The 17,872-nt window shown below is 38.7% G+C and overlaps 1 protein-coding gene across 2 annotated transcripts in view; it reads left to right on the top strand.

Moving 5' to 3' along the window:
* Positions 1-380: 380 nt before the first annotated feature.
* The window catches only part of PPM1B (protein phosphatase, Mg2+/Mn2+ dependent 1B), a 78,575-nt gene continuing 61,083 nt past the window's right edge, over positions 381-17,872 (top strand). For both annotated transcript variants that reach the window (XM_035001659.1, XM_035001658.1), the window contains exon 1: positions 381-812. The gene's annotated coding sequence lies outside the window, so the exon portion shown is untranslated. The remainder of the gene's footprint in view (positions 813-17,872) is intronic.

Below are 17,872 nucleotides of genomic sequence, written 5' to 3'. Positions count from 1 at the left end.
GAGTGCAGGTGGGCGTTACTTGATTGATGGTGATCTCTACTTATGGCTGTTGGGGTGGGTTGGTCCCTAACACCCAGAGGCGCGGCTGAATGAAGTAAATGGTAATGAAGGGTTGGGTCTCACTCAGTGGGCGGTGTTTGATGGATAGTTGACCTTGCCAATTGAAGGTGGTCGCTGATGCCCAATGGGAAATTAGGAACTGAGAGGCGGGGCATTGTGGGCGGTGAAAACTAAGTACCGAGGTACAGAGCAGCCGAAGTAGGAGGGAGGGTGATGATTGACGGGTCGTCTAGCCAACCGGGTGCAGCGAGAGGCTGCACCGTCCCAATGGGTGTGAGCTGGGGGCGGGGCTCGCCGAGGGGCGGGGAGGACAGGGTGCGGGGAGGGGGTTGCAGAAGGAGCCGAGCGGCTGCTGCTCAATGGCGGAAAAGCCGCCGGTACTCTGACCGCCTGGTCCCCCTAGCAGTTGCGGGGGAGTTTCCTGCCGGCGCGGCTGGAGTCTCTGTTTCTCAGGGTTCGGTGGCTGGAAGATGCTCCAGAGAGACGAGGCTGCGGCGGAGGAGGTGGCGGCGGCCGAATCGGCAACGGCGCTAGGGTGGAGAGAAGGCGGCAGCGGCGGCGGCGGCGGCGTGCGGGGCCCGACGGTGTAAACAGCCCCGGAGGCGGCGGAGGCGGCGGCCGAGACCCCGACGGGGAAGCGGCGGCTGAGGCAGGGTCGCGCCTCGGTCGGCAGCCTGGGCTGAGTGCAGCAGAGGGTCTCTGCGGCGGGCGAGAGCGGACGCCCTAGACCTCGCTTCCCTCCCTCGCCCCAGGTAAGGCCGCTCCGCACCCCGCCGCAGGGGAAACGGCTCGCGGGCACCGCCGAGGCCCCGGACCGTTTTCGGGGTGCCGCCGGGCTAAGGTCGTGGGCCCTGCCTGCCTAATCCTCGCCTCTTCTGCCGTGGAGCCTGGGGGAGCAGAACGCCGGGCCTGGCTCCTGGCTAGGCCCCTTCCCCAGCCGCCGCCTCCGCGCTCGGCCAGGCTGGGAGAGGCTCGGGGCAGGGAATTTTACTTTGCTCCAACGCCTGGAAGTAAACTGCTTTCCCCTGTTCTCTGCTTCAGTCTGCGAGCATCTCTTTCACACCAAAACACTGGGGCTACCCCAGGCCTTAACTCATCCCTTCCTGGATCGTGCTTATTTGAAAACCTTACCTTTTCCATTTGTTTCCTCATCCGCTTCTGCCCCACTCTGCGCTCCACTTCACTTCCTTGTTAAAATCTTCTTTCTCGCTCTTCTGTCTGTGCGTCTCACCACCTCCTTCCTTCTTAAGTGGCTTTAAGTCGCTTCTTAGCCGACTCCGGGCTTCTCTTCCCTTCCTTCCCCAGCGATCCTTTTCGGATGTCATTGTTTTTAACAGAGGAGTTTTTAAATGAAACTTCTACCGCCAGTAACCCAAATCTTCCAGACACCTTTTAAGAGTAGACTAATCAGCTTTTTGTGGCAGATCCGTTTTTGTTTTGTTTTGTTTTGTTTTTGTAATTTAACTGAGCCTAATAACCTTAAAAAAAAAAAAAGGTTGTATTCTTAAACGTCAAATGTGGAAATGACACCGAGGTAATTTTAAAAACGAGGGACTCAGTGAATGTTGAAAATAGTTACTTCATTTTTTAAGTTGCCTGACCTCTAATGTCGGATTTAGCAGATCTAGAACGTTTGCCCATCTTATTTGGCAAAACTGCTTCTTAAGCCGGCCCAGATTCATCAGTATTCAAGTCGGCTTAAAAACAACGTGAAAACTTTAAAAAGAAGATATTTTATGAACAGCTAACTAGGAAGCTGTTTTCATGAAGTCACAGTTAAAGACCTTTTAAAATAGGCTCCACATGTTTAACGTATCAAAATAAAGTTGGCAGGAGTCTCGTAAAAGGATTATTTAGGAATTTGAGTAGTCTTAGTGATATGTAACTATTTTGGGAAAAACATTCTTTTTCTGTTAAGAGACGTTTACAACTGTGATGTGAGAATTACTGAGGTTTATTGTGGGATTAACAGAGGAACTCATTTTATTTGAGCTACTGCACGGATGTAGAAGTGGTAGATTGTTCCGGGCAGATAGCGTAAGTTGGTATGTTCTGGGAGATAGAGAAACATGCCATCCACGCTGAATGTTAATGGGCATTATTTCATTTACTTTATCTGTTGTGCAATAGCAAAGTTCCTATTGTTGGCCTACTTTTAAATAGAGAATTTCTAAATGGAGACAAGTTATTCTAATTATAATAGTCTTTTCCAAGTGTACAGGCTTTAAAAAAAATATGAAGTTATACTATTAAAACGGTAATTTTTAAAGAAATATTTTTGTAGGCTTCTTCAATGGGCAATGTATTGTTTCAATTGAACTTTTAAAATTTAGTGTTTAGAAAGGTTTTTTTTTTGTCAACTTTTTTTTTCCAGGGATAATCCTGATTTTTACCATCCTTTTTTGTTTCTCTCAATGTCTTTTTTCCTTTTAATGGTGGTGGTTTGTGTTTTTCCCTTTCATTTATTTTTGCTCTCATAAAGTCTTATCACGGTTTCTACAGTGGCTTTTTATGTTGCTTTATCAGCATGGAATAGTATTTTTATGTGATCTTTCATACCCGTTAGTTAAGATTTCCTCAGTTTTTGTACATTATCCTTTGAATTTCTTCATGTTGTAATTATTCTCTTAGAAGTGACCAGCAAATCTTAGAACACCTGTTTTCTCATACCAGGTGTCTGATTTCTGTGAAGACTCCAGGAATAGGTGAAAGCTTTTAAAGTTTGCCTGATAGTCATGGCAATAAATATTATTTTATGTTAGTAATTAACATGTTATAATTACCAAATCCCTTAAGATTGCATCATCTGAAGGAATGGTATGTCTAAATAGCTGTGCTTCTAAGAATATCTGATTCACAAGTTGAAAAGGTCAGAAAAAGTGGTTTTCTTGTTGAAAATTTATTTTCCTATAATGTACATTTTTTACGAAGTCTTTTGAATTAAAATTTGATGCTGATGGACTCTCTTGGCACTCTTGGAAGAGTAGAATTTGCCAAAGTGTAGTTTAGTGATTGTGGAGATTCATTACAGTCCTTTCGCCCTTGGCTCAGTTTTTAAACATGCCCTTGTAAATGAGTTGGTAAACATTTCTTTTATTGCACATGATACTGACAGTGAATTCCCCCCCACCACTCATTGGTGTTAGTTACATATATTATCTACATTGTATGAAAACTTGTATGTTACATGTAACTATTTTAAAGTATCTTGTGACATTACCTAGAATAGGAAGTAGTAAAATAGTATAATTTAACTCCGTAGTGGTTTTTCGTAAGATACAAGTGGTCTTTCATAAGATAAAGTGAATAAAATTAACTTATTAAAATATAACACATGGTATTTTACTTTTTCTGTGAACTTTGCCTTTCACAGTTCACTAATTTTAAGAAAAAATTAGTTGGGAAACAACTGACAGGGTCAGAGTTAGAATAGTTAAGCTTTTTTTAAATCCCAGAATTTGAATAGCAAAATTTATTCAAGTAATACTTAGCATAAAATATAAAATTATGGTTAGTCGTAAGAGAATTTGGGGGAATATGGTTACTTCTGGATATCCATTGTGTTTGTTTTTTTTCCACATTGTACCTGGTTCTTTATTTTTTCTTAGTGAACTAATTTCAGAATTTGAGTTGAAACCAAATTATTAGTAGCTTTAAACTTTTATGGTAGAAACATATTTTATATATCACATCAGTAGAATTGTGGATTAAAAGAATTGACAGATTGGGGCTATGAGGTAAAATTCTCAGATACTAGGTAAACCCTGGAAATGTAATCTGACTACTTTCCATCCCACTATTTTGTACTCCAACTAAACAGTGAAGGGAAATAGGGTAGAGTTTGGGAATATTGGTTTTTGTAGTTTTTGCTTGACTTTAAAATTTATAAAATGACAGGGTCTGTCATCTTCTAGCAACTGATCTAACAAGTATAGGTGAACAAAAAGATACTTCATAATCTTTGTTTTATCCTTATTTTTGTTGATGATACTTGTTTATAACAAAACATTTAAAAGAAAATAACTTTTGATCTTCGAGAGTAATTTAAGTATGCTAATATCTCTGATTAGCCATTTTGGAATCTTTTTTCAAATGAAACATTTCTAACGTGGTTTAACCTCTTTGCGTAGACTGGACTTGCATTACACTTTTCAGTGTTTAAGCTGTACCCCCCCCCCCCAAAGAAAACCACCATTTAGACTAACTTGAGTGATTTGATCAGGGAGTTGAATCAGTATTATGATTAAAAAGAGTCTTTACTAAATTCTTGATGGAATGAAATTTTCTGAAAGTGTAGTCTATATATTGTAGTTTAATTTCTCAGATTTTAGGGCGCCTGGGTGGCTAAGTTGTTAAGCGTCTGCCCTCGGCTCGGTCATGATGCCAGGGTCCTGGGATCAAGCCCTGCATCGGGCTCCCTGCTCGGTGGGAAGCCTGCTTCTCCCTCTCCCACTCCCCCTGCTTGTGTTCCCTCTCTCGCTGTGTCTCTCTCTGTCAAATAAATAAATAAAATCTTTAAAAAAAATTATCAGATTTTATAAAGATTGTGAGATTTCATTTTTAGCCTCATCTACCAACCTAGAAAAAAATACCATAAGGTAGCTCGTTCTTTTTTTTTTTTTTTAATTTTCATTCAAACTTCAGGGTGTGTTATTTCTCCCTTTCAATTTAATGTTTGTTTGTTTTAAGATTTTATTTATTTGACAGAGAGAGGTAACACAAGCAGGGGGAGTGGGAGAGGGAGAAGCAGGCTTCCCGCCAAGCAGGGAGCCCGATGTGGGGCTCGATCCCAGGACCCTGGGATCATGACCTGAGCCGAAGGCAGATGCTTAACGACTAAGCCACCCAGGCGCCCCCCTTTTCAATTTAATGTTAATAACAGACATAAACATTTTGTTCTGGATTATGGTAAGTCACGACATAGAGGAGTTCTCAAGTAAATATTTTTCTTTTTTAGCTACAGCTAACTTGTGACCACATCTACGGTATCTTCTTATTTCTTGGCATGACATATACTTTTTATAATGATACCCTTTGTACGTAGCAACTTATTTAAGGACCCAGTAGTTTAACAATTGTGGTATTTTAACTTGTTCATATATTTAGGGAAATTTAACATGGTTTGTAACATTTAAAGCACAGTTCACCAATTCAAAGCTTTTTTCATTTACTTTATTTTTTTTTATTTTTTAAAGATTTTATTTATTTATTTCACAGAGAGACACAGAGAGAGAGGGAACACAAGTAGGGGGAGTGGGAGCGGGAGAAGCAGGCTTCCTGCGGAGCAGGGAGCCTGATGTGGGGCTTGATCCCAGATCTCCGGGATCATGACCTGAGCTGAAGGCAGATGCTTAACGACTGAGCCACCCAGGCGCCCCTCATTTACTAGTGTAATATTAACTTACTAAAAATGGAGTCAAAGGTTTTTTTTTTTTTAGTATGTTGAAATATCAATATAACAACTATTGGCTTTAAATTGATTTCTTTCTGAAAATTAGAGACCTTAAAGTTTGGAAACATAACCCTTGTTGAAAAACTTGTTTTACATTCCTTTGAACAAAAGACTATTAAATACATGGTCTGATATTTAGAGGAGAGAGAGATGAACGCTGGAAGACTTCTATTGAATATTAAGGAACTTGTCTCACTTTCAGAGATGGAACTAAATATTGGCAGGGGTATAAGGAGAATAAGACCTGTGTCTAGTATTGCTGTGCTTTTTGTCTACATAGAATGTCCCCCACTTCGAAATAGGTTCTGTATGTTAAGTGCATTTGTGTGACAGAAACATGAAAAAGCTTTTCCTTAGTGGGAAACTTTTTAAAATGTGGTTATTATCAGGTATAATCAAGTCTGTATATAAGAAAAATCTAAGTGAATAGATTTTGTTTGTTAGATAGTATAGACCCGAGAAGCAGGTTTGATAAAGGATAATTTGTGAAGTTCTGAAGGATTTCAAAACACTTTAAAGCTTGAGAGTAATGTCACTGATTCTTAAGTCTAATTGCATTTTATTTTCTTGTTGTAGGTATGTATAAGTGCACTCTTAACATGGAAAAGGGAGAGTTAATAGATGTCCTTATAAGTAGGAGAATCTAGGAGTGTCCATACTGCTCATGGGTACTTAACCTATCTTGGGAAAGAATGTTTCTTTTACCCTCTTCTCATTAAAGCATTCAATTCTGAGTTAATGAACTGGTATTACCTATTAAATACAGGTGGCCCTTCTTCTGAGTCCCTTACAAAGAGGAAATAATGAACTCAAAGCAACTCTAAGTGATAGAATGTATGGGGAGATCAAGTTCAGATATGAGTGGCTTCCCTTTACTTTTACTTACTGGAGGCTACCAGCCCACTGAGAAGTAAAGAATTCCACGTAGTTAATAGTATTTAGTCTGTAGCCACCCCATCCTCAGCCATTATTTTGGCATTCCCTGAGTGCCTTCTAACCTGTAAGGCACCGTTCATGGCTGAAGACTGAACAAAACAGACAAAAATCCCTGCTCTCATAGATTTTACATTGTGATAGCAAACACACTGCCTCAGTCTACATTACAACTGTGCTTTTTTTGTGGATGACTGAAATTAGGAGTGGACGATTTGGGATGTATGGTGTTTTCTATACTACACTTAGAAGCTGTGATTAGAGCTTTACTTTTTTTTTTTTTAAGTAAGCTCTACATGCAAGGTGGGGCATGAACTCAGCACCCTGAGATCAACAGTCGCATGCTCCACTGACTGAGTCAGTCTGTAGCCCCTAGAGCTTTACTATCTATCTATTTATTTATTTTTAAGTAGGCTCTCCATGCCCAGTGCGGGGCTTGAACTCACGACCCTGAGATCAAGAGTCAGACACTTAACGACTGAGCCACCCAGGCGCACAGAGCATTACTATTTTTAACATTACTATTTTTAACAAGAGGGAAGAAAAATAAAAGAGGAAAGAAGAGTTTTTCTGTAACTAGACCAAGACTGATAAATGGAAAGAGGAAGTAGGAAGGGGGAAATATTGTTGTACCTAAGATTAAAAGGTGAGCCAAAGATAGAAAAGAGATCCCTGTATTAGGCATGAGGGAAGCTGAGGCCTTCAGGTGTTTCCATTTACTGCCCAAGCTTGGATAAATGAGTTCTTGGACAGGAAGATGGGAGAAGGTAGGATAATGGGAGCAGGGTAAACAGGACTTTTTAGCAAGACTGGTTTAAGTGACTTGGGATGCACCTATAAAATATATGTTGTCATTTGTATTTAGAAAAAACGCTGTTGCTCTTTGTGTTCTTTTGTGAGTATAGCTGAAAGATTAGTGATTGGCCATTAGTGTCTGGAACTACTGTCGCTGATTTGTGACTGCTACTTCTGTTTTCTGGTTATTTGACAGTTCTGTTGGAGATGGCTGATGGAGCCAGTCTGTCTCAGTTTATTATGCTAAAATTGGTCTGTATATTTGTTACTGCTTCCCTTAATTCTGGAGCTGTGGTGTGTAACTTGAAGTTGTGCCTTTGTTTTTCCTGCATTGTAAATGTCTGCATGAGGATGTCTTATGAAGCAGGTGCTTATTTTTCTACTTTCTGTTACGTACCTTTCCTAGTGATGATCCAGTTTGGTAAAAATGCCTCTTCCTGAGTTTACACAAACATTGCACATTTAAGATAAGCATGAGAGATCTTTGATCTTTGTTTTTATCTTAATTCATAATGGTCTTTTGCTTTCATTTGTGAGGCATTGAGTCAGACTCTCATGTGATCTTGCTTGCTGCAGTAAATTGAGATTTTTTTTTATTTTAAAGCAAATCAACTTGTGTTTATTTCAGTGCCTCAAGATAAAAATGAACACTGGTTCCATTCATGACCTAAGAGACTTCAGTTATAGCACCCAAATTAAGCCTTCAAATTACTAGTTTCACTTTTACTATATTTTTGTGACTGTATTTATCACTTCTATCAAAGTGCTGATGTGCAGAAGAATTTGAACTTTTTAAAAAAAGATTTTATTAGAGAGTGAGTGGGGGAGGGGCAGAGGGAGAAGGAAAGCATCTCAAGCAGACTCCAGGCAGAGTGCTAGAGCCCCGAGCCCATCGTGGGGCTTGATCCCACGACCCTGAGATCATGACCCGAGCCGAAATCAAGAGTCATATGCTCAACTGACTGAGTCACCCAGGCGTCCCAGAATTTGAACTTTTTGAATATATTAAATTTAGTGCTGTAAGTCAGACCAGGTTCACTAAGCTGTTCAACATTTTAGATTAAAAAATAAAGCCTTACTTGATAAATTATCTCTTGTAACTGGTTTCATTTCTATAGTACAGCATTTAATTAAAGCTTTTGTGGTTGTCGGCCCTAAATGTAAGGAAACTGAGTTTAATTTCTTGCTATTCATCTGTTGTCGAGTGTTTTGAAGCAAAACGTGAAAGTGAAATGGTAACTTTTGCCTAATATATAATGGTTTTCAGTTATACTCTTCTTTGTTTTTGTTTTATGTAATCTAACTCTAGTTTGTAAGGGAAGTAGAAGTTTGGAAGGATTCGTGATGATTTAGATTGCATTATTACTGTTATTCTACATCATGTGTCTTTTTCTCAGTGATAGGTTTGTTTTTAGTTCAGGTTATTTGCTCTTCTCTTGCGCTTCTAGTTTGCGTTGCTTTTTCTGCCTCTGTGATTTCTTGATTTTTATTTAAGTACAGGGTGGCCACCAGATCTGGAAGCCCAGATGCATAGACAATAAATGGTTTGTTGATACTCCAGTACAGAATGTTAAAATAATATCTATGTTTTCGGACTTTCTGATCACCCTACAGACTGGAATTCTTGTAGGTGGGTCTTTTGTTTTTGTTCAGGCATATATTGCATGGCTAAATTATGGAGTCAAGTATAAGGTATATTCTGAATAGAAAGGAGAAGAGATGCATAGTTAATTTTAGAGAGCTAGCTGGAATAACATTGTGCCTGTTTATGAGGACTGAAAACAGTCTAACAAAGATAAGTCTGAGATTTAATTGGTTGTCAGATATTTTTTGCTAACAGAGTTTGGGAGATGCTATATAGCAGTAGTTTCAGGAGCATACTAAGTGAAAAATGGTCAGAGGAATTGGCCAAATGGTCATGACATTAGGAGACTATGTTTTTAGGCCTTAATTCTATTATTTCAGAGTAATGCCTTGATAATAATAAAATCCTTCTTAGTCATATGTGAATGAAAACCTTCTATACCCATAGACCTAGGTGAGAATTACTTGTTCACAAACATGCATGAGGCTTCTTGTCAACATATTTAGATATGTATTTCTGAATTTTTTGCTACTTTATGCATTTAGGTAATGCTGTAGGATGCTTAGCACGGTTTATTTGTGTAAGTGTATATTAAATGTAAGAAGGCTTTATACTTGGAGTGGATTATGTTTCTGGAAAAAGCTGCAAAAGGAGGATGATGATTGGAGGCATTGACACTGAAGTCAAACTACTTGGATTTGAATTCCTGTCCCATCACTCCATAGATGGGTAACTTAAAGCAAGTTACTTACTGTCTCTAAACCTCAGTTTTCTCATTTGTAAAGTGAATGATAATATATGCATATTTTAAAATTTTTATTTTGTTTTTTAAAAGATTTTAAGTAATCTCTGCACCCAACGTGGGGCTTGAACTCACGACCCTGTGATCAACAAGAGTCACATGCTCCACCAACACAGCCAGCCAGGTGCCCCAGAATAACAATAGAGTTCATAAAATTGTTAGATTAGGACAGTCCAAGGAAAGCCATTATTATAGAGCCTGGCACATATAGTCACTAACATTCGAGTGCTTTCTATTGCTGTTACTACTGCTACTACTACTACTATTATACCACTACCTGATACATGGTAGGTTGAAAGAGTACCTGACCTAGAAGGCAGAAGACCCAGTTTGAGGTTCACATAGAAACTAATGATTCTGTGACTTTGCAAGTTACTTATTCTTTCTAGGATTTAGTAATTTTAATTTGCAATGTAGTAGTTCTACCTGAGTTAAGGCAGAGGGCTGGACCATGTGATATCTTGAGGTCCTTTTGACTCTAAAATTGAGAGTTCTGTTCTAAGATTCTCATTTTCTTTCTTTCTTTCTTTCTTTTTTAAAGATTTTATTTATTGGGGTGCCTGGGTGGCTCAGTCATTAAGCGTCTGCCTTCGGCTCAGGTCGTGATCCCGGGGCCCTGGGATTGAGCCGGGGTCCTGGGATTGAGCCGGGCTCCTTGCTCGGTGGGAAGTCTGCTTCTCCCTCTCCCACTCCCCCTGCTTGTGTTCCCTCTCTCGCTGTCTCTCTCTCTGTCAAATAAATAAAATAAAATCTTAAAAAAAAATATTTTATCTATTTATTTGACAGAGAGAGAGCACAAGTAGGCAGAGCTGCAGGCAGAGGGTGAGAGAGAAGCAGGCTTCTCACTGAGCAGAGAGCCTGATGTGGGGCTCGATCCCAGGACCCTGGGATCATGACCTGAGCCGAAGGCAGACGCTTAACAACTGAGCCACCCAGGCGCCCCAGATTCTCATTTTCTATTAGAGTGTAAGCTACATAAGGGCAACAACTGTGTTAGTTTTATATGCTGCTTTATCTATGTATTATGTATCTACATTGTATTTGTTGTATCTGTAAATACCTGCTGAGTAAAGCTTTCCATAGAAACAGTATCTTTAAAGTTTTTGTGTATGTGTTTTTTTTTTTAAGTTTATTTATTTATTTAAGTAGTCTCTACATCCAACCTGGGCTCCAGTTCATGCCCAGGAGATCCAGTCGCCTCTTCTGCTGAGTGAGCCAGTCAGGCGCCCAGAAACAGTATATTTTAATGAGAGGACACTAGGGAGTAGGAAGAGGGGAGAGAGGTTTACATTCCTTCTCAAGAACTAGATGCTTAAGGGCGCCTGGCTGGCTCAGTTGGAAGAGCAAGGAATTCTTGATCCCGGGCTTGTGAGTTCAAGACCCACATTGGGTGTAGAGATTTCTTTAAAAATAAGTAAATAAACTTAAAAAAAAAAAAAACCCTAGATGGTTAACTTTTTAAAGGTATGAGTACAAATTTCCTTCTGTTCAATTTTTATTTGGTAAATATTGTCTGCTAGCATTAGGCACTTTGGGGAACAAAGTTTATTTGAATCTGCCATCTGGAGGAGTGAGGGAGTAAAACTTAATGTATATGATTAATTATACAAGGTAATAAGTAAAAATGTTATAAAGGAAATATAGGTATATTCATATGTTAAGAATCTTTCTAAAGGGGCGCCTGGGTGGCTCAGTCAGTTGAGCGGCTGCCTTCGGCTCAGGTCATGATCCCGGGGTCCTGGGATTGAGCCCCGCGTCAGGCTCCCTGCTCATCTGGGAGCCTGCTTCTCCCTCTTCCACTCTCTCTGCTTGTGTTCCCTCTCTCGCTGTGTCTCTCTCTGTCAAATAAATAAAATCTTTAAAAAAAAAAAAAAGAATCTTTCTAAAATGTGTAAAATTCAAATGACAGTATAATTAGAGTATTTTGTAGTTGTCTTGTTCTTGCTTTTAGAAAGCAGAAAAAGCATCAGGGTCATGAATTTGAGAAGAGTTTCTTTTGGGTCAAATTTGATACGTGGGGGACACTTAAAACTAGTATTTGTGGAGGAGAGTGTTGAATAAAATTTAATAAACTAATAATCTCATAATGCATCATTGCCTTTTTATTATGAAAAATTCTTTTGTCGAAGCATAGTTGACATATAATGCTATATTTATGAACATTTTTTTTTAGTTCATGAAAATTTTTAATCCCACAGAACATTGTCATAGTATACTGAGTACCTATCTACCCACCACTTAAATTCAACAGTATTTATATTTTTTGCCATATTTGCTTTATATAATCTTTGCTGAACCATTTAAAAATAATTTTTTCACCTTCTAATACTTCACCTCTAAATACTTAAATGTGAATCTCCCCCTAAAGTTACATTTTCTTCCTACCTACAATATTGTCATCATACATAACACAATTATCTAATCCCCAGAAATCATCTAATCCGCAATCCATATGCAGATTTCCCCAGTTAGGTCAAAAATGACTTAGATAGCTTTTCCCTTCCACACCAAGGTCCATTGAAGGATCGTGCACTATTATACTGTATTTGCTGTTGTGTCTCAGTTCTCTTTTAAATTTAAATTTAAATACCTATTTCAAAATCTCTTTTTGAAGAGATTATCTTGTAAAATGCCCTATATTCAGAATTTGTTTGTTTCTTTGGGGTCTTTTTAAAAATTTACTCCTTTGTCTTCTGTAGGCTGTTAAAGACTTGAGTTAAATTCAGGTTAAACATTTTGGCCAGGATACTTCATAGTTGATGCTGCTCCGTATTACATCACCTCAGTAGGCACAAAATGCCTGATTTAACATGATTAGTGGGGCTAAGTTTGATCACAGGTGAAGTTGATGATTGCTAGATGTCCCCACGGACAAGGAACATTTTCTCTTTTGTGATTATCGGGTAGATCATGGCATATTTTGTTACCATGCAAATCCATTTCTCCTTCAGAATTTTACTTAATGGATTTAGTGGTTTCTTTCTTTTAAGATTTTATTTTTTAAGTAATTTCTCCACCCAGTGTGTGGCCTGAGCCCACTTTCCTGACATCAAGAGTCACATGCTATACCGACTGAGGTACATGGCACCCCATGATTTCTTTTTTGAAGATGGATCTAGATAGGGGTCACCTAGTTATGGCTCATTGGTCAAATTTTGTCTCCTGTCTGTTTTTGTAAATAAAGTTTTATTAGAACACAGCTATGCTCATTTGTTTACATAGAGTCTGTGGCTGCTTTCCCACTGCTATGGCAAGTTGAGTAGTTGTGACAGAAACCATATGGCCCTGTACAGCCCCAAATACTTCTTGGTTCTTTAAAGAAAAGTTTTGCTGTACCCTGATGTAGTATGTATATATTGTCCCCTTTTTCTCATTGTTAGGGTAGTAGAGGTATAAAATTGGTGTTTATATATTTGGTATTCACATAATTGGTGTTTTTATGTAGCTTCTGCACCCTGATGTTGTTTAAGGTATAACTGCTTCTAACATGGTGAAAATTGTGACGTTTTTGCTTATATCTCCAAAACCATAAAGTATGGTGCTGTGCATGGTCCATAAAGTCATATGTTAAAAGCACAGATATATTTCAGATGTAAAAAAGTTATAAAGAATAATGAACACCAAAGTACCCACTACCCAGCTTAGTTTAGGTGTAGGACATCCCAGCATACTTGAAACCCTCTTGTTACCTTTACAGATTCCAGCCTTTTTTCCCCACTGTCCTGAATTTTGTGCCTACCCTCACATATATGATCTCTGTGTACGTATCTGTGCATATACTACTCTTAGGTCAAGCTCTTAAGAGATTTTATAGTTTTTGTGCGTGATCATATATGGAATGCCTTTTCATACAATTTGCTTTTCTCAGCATTTTTGTGAAGTTCTTGTTGCTCTATTCCTTTCTAATAGTATTGCATATGTATTATATAGTATTCCATTGTATGATTATAACACATTTAGTCTCTTTGGATGGACATTTGGGTTATTTTTGTAATTGTAAACAGTAGTGTTAAAATATAATTTACATGTCTTTTGATATACATATTATACTATATATATAAGAGTTTCTCTAGAGCACATACTTAGGGGTATAATTGCTGAATTGTAGGCTTTTCTCATCGTACTGCCTACCAAGGTATTTCCAAAATTCTCTCCAAAGTGGCTGTAGCAATTTATGCTCCCTGTTAGAAGCAGTTATATCTTAAACAACATTAGGGTTCAGAAGCTACATATAAACACCAATTATGTGAATACCAAATATATAAACACCAATTTTATAGCTCTGCTACCATTACAATGAGAAAAAGGGGACAATATATACATGTATATATAAATGTAATATAAATGTATATATATATTGTCAGAAACTAAAAGTTTCTGTTGCTCTATATCAATATCAGACTGTACTATATAAATACAGCATTGGCCACACACGTAACTTAAAATTTTCTTTCTTTTTTCTTTTAAAGATTTTATTTATTTGTCAGAGAGCGCATGCACAAGTGTAACTTCAAATTTTCTAGTAGCTACTTTAACAAAAAAGAGCAGGAGAAGGTAATTTAGTAATATATTTTATCTAGTATATTGAAGATACCATTTCAGTATGAAAACAATAAAAATTAATGAGATATTTTTGCATTTTTTATTAAATTCTTTGAAATATGGTATGTATTTTATACTTACCAACATATCTCAGTTTGGATTAGCCATGGTTCAAATTCTTACTAGCCACATGTGGCTACTAGCTCTTAGATCAGACAGCACAGCTCTATGTCCTTGTCTCCATTTGGCATTGAGAATTTTTTTTTCTTCAATCTAATGAGAGAAACGCTATTTCATTGTGACTTTAATTTTGCATTTTCCCTATTAGGAAATTTGCATTTTCCTATTACTACTGGGGGTGAACATTCTCATATGTTTAGTGGCCATTTGAATTTCTCTTTGTGTGTATTTGCATTTCATTTGGTCTGTTTTCTGTTTTCCTGTTTGTTTTTTTAAGGTTTTATTTTTAAGGAAACTCTACCCCCAACGTGGGGCCGGAACTTAGAAGCCCCAGATCAAGAGTTGTAAGCTCCACCGACAGCCAGCCAGGCGCCCCATGTTTGGTTTTTTTCTTAATGACAAAATCTTGTAGGTATAAATAACAGATTTTCTTTGCCAATAGAATGCTGGTGTTTCTGTTAATTGTGTTTAAGAGTTTTTAGGGATTAATTACATGGTGTGTCTATAAAATGACACAAACATTTTAGGGGCGCCTGGCTGCTCAGTTGGTGAAGCATGTGACTCTTGATATCAGGGTTGTGGATTCAAGCCCCATGTTGGGTGTAGAGATAGCTTAAAAAGAAAATCTTTAAAAAACAAAACAAAAAAACCCCCGCCGCATTTTTAACCTAAAGGTAGTTTTACAATAACTCCAAAAATAATTTGGATTGAAGTAAATGTTTGGAAGGGTAGTACTTGAATAGTAATATGGGGAGTGGGGGACAGGGTAATTGCTTTATACTTGAGGTAAATAATCCTTTGTGTATATTTCTTTTCCACTATACTTTTCCTCCCTTTGCTAGTTTAGTCTTGCTCCTCCTCAACTCTAAGCCCAGAGACCCTTAGGAAGAGTTAAGCTGAATGGCTTCTGGTCTAAAGCCAAAGATGTTCTCAAGCAGGGCTTATAGGGCTAGACTGTTTTAATATAAAGCATTTGGAAACAAACCAAGTGATAAATTCAGTAGTGTGCCCTCTGTCTGCAGTAAGTGGGTGTGATTGACTGTGTTCTTTAAATGTGAAACCCCAAAGGTAGAATTGCTGGAAATCATAGCTGAAATGACTCTGTTGTCAGAGAGTTTACACAGACATCGGAGGCAGTGACAGAAATATAGCTCATGTCTAAGATGGACAGATTCCTGAAGAAGTGCATGAATGTGTGGAGGTTCTGGTGTGTTGTGGTGGCAGTGATAAGAGATTTCCTAACAGGGTGGCCAAGTACATCAGTAGGTGTAACATGCTATGTACAAACCTAAGCTCCCATGTATGAGCAAAGTCCTTGAGGAGGATACTTAGTCACCATGGTGGAATTGGCCATTCCTGGAAATGTTGGTTGATTTGGAAAGTAAAAGCAATAAAAGATAGGAATCATAAAAATAATGAATAAAATGACTTTAAGCATTTTAAAAGGTTGCTGGAAATAAGAACTGCTTGTACTTCATATATGTTACAGTAGATGACAGAGGCTCGTCGGTGTTCCAATCGATTTTTGGGGCTCTGCCAAGTTAATATTTTTATGAACTTTGGAATGGTTGACTAGGATATCCTTTCTTTCTTTCTTTCTTTTTTTTAAAGATTTATTTATTTATTTGAGAGAGAGAGAGAGAGTACATGAGAGGGGGGAGGGTCAGAGGGAGAAGCAGGCTCCTCGCTGAGCAGGGAGCCCGATGTGGGACTCGATCCCGGGACTCCGGGATCATGACCTGAGCCGAAGGCAGTCGCTTAACCAACTGAGCCACCCAGGCGCCCCTAGGATATCCTTTCTTGAAGAGGTATCTTTTAACTTGTATTTTACGTAGTACGTACTAGGTGTCAGAGTCACAAGTTAGGTAGGAAGGATAATGAAGGCAAAAATGTCAAAAGGAATATGGATGACTGTATAATATAGGGGTGCTGAGAGGCTGGGTTGAAGGGTTACTGATGGTGACAAAAAGGAGGTATTATTTCTTAGGCGCCTTGAATGATTCGGTTAGCCCACTTAAAGAAGTTTGAGCAAATTGATTAAGGTGGGAATAAGAATGATGTATTTGGCCTGTGTAAGGCCTAGGCAGGGCAGGTTAAAGAGGAACGTTCCATACTAGATGTTTTGTCCTCAGTGTAACTTGGAGAGTGGAAGGCCACTGCATCTTTCTGGGACACTTAAGGTATGTTTTAGGGAAATGAAGCTGGTGATAAATCTGCAGGGTGGCTTGAAGGAAGGGGACATTGAAGTCAGGGAGACCAACTAGGAGGCAGTTAGATAATCCAGATTAGCATGGAGGATAAGAGACACTTACAATGGAGATTTGATGGAACATAGTGATTGGTGTGTAGTGATTGGATTTATTTAAAGATTAATGGTTTCTAGCCTGAGTTACTAGAAGAAGGATTATGGATAGGTGGATTAATAGGTAGTGAATACAAATAGATTGGAATATAAAGGTGATTTGCATGCAGAGGGGAAGATTTTGGCTATGTTCTGTTTGAAGAGATAACGTAGAGCAACCAAGCTTAAGGATTAAAAATCTGAGCGGTCAATAGAGAAGTGATGGCTAAGGGGGTGCCTGACTGGTGGCTTAGTTGATAGAATGTGTGACTTTTGATTGTGGTGTTGTAAATTCAAGCCCCACGTTGGGTGTAGAGATTACTTAAAAAAATATCTTCAGGGGCGCCTGGGTGGCTCAGTTGGTTAAGTGTCTGCCTTCGGTTCAGGTTGTGATCCCAGGGGCCTGGGATGGAGCCCCACATTGGGCTCTCTGTTCAGCGGGAAACCTGCTTCTCCCTCTCCCTCTGCCTGCTGCTCCCCCTGCTTGTGCTCTCTGTCAAATAAATAAAATCTTTAAAAAAATTTTTAAAATATCTTTAAAAAGTGATAGCTGAAGCAATGAGATTGGATCAAAGGGCAGATACTGTGTTTTGGGTTGAGGCTAATTACTATTTTGGGGAGCCTACTTACCTCTTGAATTTTGGAGGCTGAAGGAAAAGGAATGGGCATGAATGATTGGGAGTTTTGTGTTTTGAAAGTCGGCAGAAGTAGAAAGAGTTTCAGGAAAGGGGAGGAGTTATTGATAGTGTGAAGTGCAACAAAGTACCTTATCTTGAGAAGCCTCCTTTTTAGGACCAGACTGAAGAATGAGTAGCTAATTCTAAAAAAGACGTCAGTATTTGAGTTGTTTTGGTGATTTTTGTAATGATATAGTTTATATATTATAGCATAAGAAACATTCCCTATATGAAATATTCTAGATATGTTGGTCATACTATGTTGTTCCTTTAGGGTGAAGTAAATTCACTTTTGTGGGTGTTGGGACTATAGTGATGCATTAGAGCCATGTTCTGTACCACTTCACTAACTACTCTTAAACATGGCACTAAAGGCAATCAAACCTATCAATAAAATTCACTCGGGAAGCCTCCTGAAACTTTTTGCTGTCTGAGTTTTTTTCGTAATTTGCTTTTTGTAACCTGGAACCATTTATTTGGGAGGGAGGTGAGGACAGAGAACAAC

The sequence above is a fragment of the Mirounga leonina genome, unplaced genomic scaffold (genome assembly GCF_011800145.1).
Source record: "Mirounga leonina isolate KUSES-001 unplaced genomic scaffold, KU_Mleo_1.0 Mir_125, whole genome shotgun sequence".
Classification (NCBI taxonomy): Eukaryota; Metazoa; Chordata; class Mammalia; order Carnivora; family Phocidae; genus Mirounga; species Mirounga leonina.
The sequence above is the reverse complement of the archived record's forward strand: the minus strand, read 5'-3'. Positions and strand labels throughout refer to the sequence as shown.